Source organism: Danio aesculapii, chromosome 3, assembly GCF_903798145.1.
Source record: "Danio aesculapii chromosome 3, fDanAes4.1, whole genome shotgun sequence".
NCBI classification, from domain to species: domain Eukaryota; kingdom Metazoa; phylum Chordata; class Actinopteri; order Cypriniformes; family Danionidae; genus Danio; species Danio aesculapii.
Window position 1 is genome coordinate 38,397,435 of NC_079437.1, and position 2,540 is coordinate 38,399,974.

A 2,540-nucleotide genomic window follows, 5' to 3' on the forward strand; every position below is an offset into this window, starting at 1 on the left:
CAGAACAAACTGACACGTTATACAAATCTAATTCCAAGTAAAAAAAAAATGAAATACTCTTTGGTTGTTTGTGTAATCACATGTCTCAAAAATGTGCAGTTTATAATTATATTAAATCCCACATGAGAAATTTGGTGTACATCTGATTCTAACGGAGTCATCATTATCGACTCTAATGAATCAACCCTTTGCGAATTGGTTTGAACGAATCATTGAAAAGAACCCGGAATCTTGTTCTGGGCTGAAAATGTCGAAAATGACAAGTTTTATGTGTCTTTTACGACACATTTAATACGACGGTTATCAAAACAGTTTAAAACGTACGCTAAATAGCCAGAAACGTAAAAGCGACAAATTATGTGGATGTGATTCCTGCTGAGAATAACAATGTTTTGTATCCCGCATCAGTCTTATATACTAAAATCATAGACCCATTGTTCTCATAAAAATCTTAACAATCATGGATAGTTGAGTGTTTAATGAATAATTAGCCGGAAACCCTAAATGCGGTTCGTGATGCGGAAATCATTCGATGGTTAATGAAGTTCCAGCCTCCTTACTGATGTCAGGAATTTAATCAGGGAAACAATGTCCTCAGAGCGCAGGCGCGGTGGCCAAGTGGTAAGGCGTCGGTCTCGTAAACCGAAGATCGCGGGTTCGAACCCCGTCCGTGCCTTTTAATCCACAATATTTCAATAAAGCAAAAAATGTGTGGACGTAGTGAGCAAAAGATGGAAATCAAGGTGGAGATGATCCATGTGCTGGTTTACCTCACGATCTTGTGAAGAACAATCAGAATTTCCTATGAGCAAGCTGGGCTTATGTTAAATTTACTATAAACTACAGTAAATGTCATGGATCAATAGCAAACAATCGCCTAGGTGTTTCTTATCATTGGTAGACAATAATGCAGTAATGTGATTACCTCTACAAATTATGACAATGCAAAGTTTGAATGTCCTCATATATTATGCTAAAGCTATAAGCAAAACAAACACAATTTGACACCAAAATTACACTGAAAGAATGTAGAAATAAATCATGGCCTCAAAGTAAAAATTTTGCTCTTTCGTTTTAGTGAATCATATAGTCATTAATGTACCCTGCCAATTAGTTTACTCAATTAAGTTCATCTGTGGGCAGTTAAATTTTTTTTATTACAAGTTAGTTTGTTCCTTCACTATTCAATCATGACAGCGACATGTTGGACGCTGTGATCAGAGCAGCGTTTCGTTGTGAGTTTGGTTATAATGGAGGAGTGCAGAAAAGAGACCAACAACAACTTGAGAGACATGTCATTGAAACTGAGCAAAAACACAATAGCAATGACAATGGGCTCTATGCACAGCTATTGTTTTTCAGCCAATGATGAACTTCCGGTGAAAGCTTTATGTGACTATTTTCAATTTTATAAGGTTCCTTTAACAGCATCGATGTTGTAAGGTAACCACAAAATAGAGTTAAGTGTTCATTTGGTTGTTAAAGCGTAAAAAGAGACGAAAGACCTAGTTCCTATTGTGTATTGTTCCTACACTGTAAAAACTTAGGTCATCACTTAGTCTTGACAGCATATGTTTTTAGGTCATTGTAACTTACTAAACTAAGTTAATCATTCATTCATTTTCTTTTCGGCTTAGTCCCTTTATTAACCCGGGGTCGCCACAGCGGAATGAACCGCCAACTTATCCAGCACATGTTTTGCACAGCCGATGCCCTTCCAGCCACAACCCATCTCTGGGAAACATCCATACACATTCACTCACTACAGACAATTTAGCTTACCCAATTCACCTGTACCACATGTCTTTTGGGGAAACTGGAGCACCCGGAGGACACCCATGCAAACGCAGGGAGAACATGCTAACTCCACACAGAGACACCAACTGACCCAGCCGAGGCTCAAACCAGTGACCTTCTTGCTGTGAGGCAACAGCACTACCCACTGTGCCACTGCGTCACCTAAGTTAGTCACGTTCTATCTTAATTTTATAGGTCACACAAGCTGTTTTAAGTCAGTTTAACATAAAAATAAGTTCAATGGACTCATGATTTGATTCAGCTAAAAAATTTAAGGCAACCAGGATTTTTTTTACATTGTATAACTAGAAACATTAGTTTATGGTGCAAACACACACTAAAAGAGTGTAACCTACTTTTACCAATAGTTCTATAAACTAGCGAGTCGGTGTCAAATAATTTACAAAGTGTGTATGTAGGCTGTATGTATGCTTTGTAATGTTATGATACTGAATAAGCATATGCTGAATGAAACAATATCTAAACATTAATAATAACTAATAAGTATCTTTAACAATCAGGATTGGGTTATATATCAATACATTTTTTTAAAGATATATACAAACATAGACCTTACACGCATAAACAAGCATGAAGTAATACAATTACAACAATAGGCAGATACAAATATAAGGGGGGGGGGTATCAAAGTATAATGACAATTGTAAATAACTAAATAAATAAAAATAAATAAATTATAAAAGTTTATACAATATAAACCTGCAAAGGGTTGTGAAGGGGCT

The 2,540-nt window shown here is 36.4% G+C and overlaps 1 non-coding gene across 1 annotated transcript; it reads left to right on the top strand.

Annotated features, from left to right (window-relative positions):
• The first annotated feature begins 604 nt into the window (after nucleotides 1–604).
• trnat-cgu (transfer RNA threonine (anticodon CGU)) lies at nucleotides 605–676 on the top strand. Its single transcript has one exon. It is a non-coding gene; the product is annotated as a tRNA-Thr (tRNA).
• The last annotated feature ends 1,864 nt before the right edge of the window (nucleotides 677–2,540 follow it).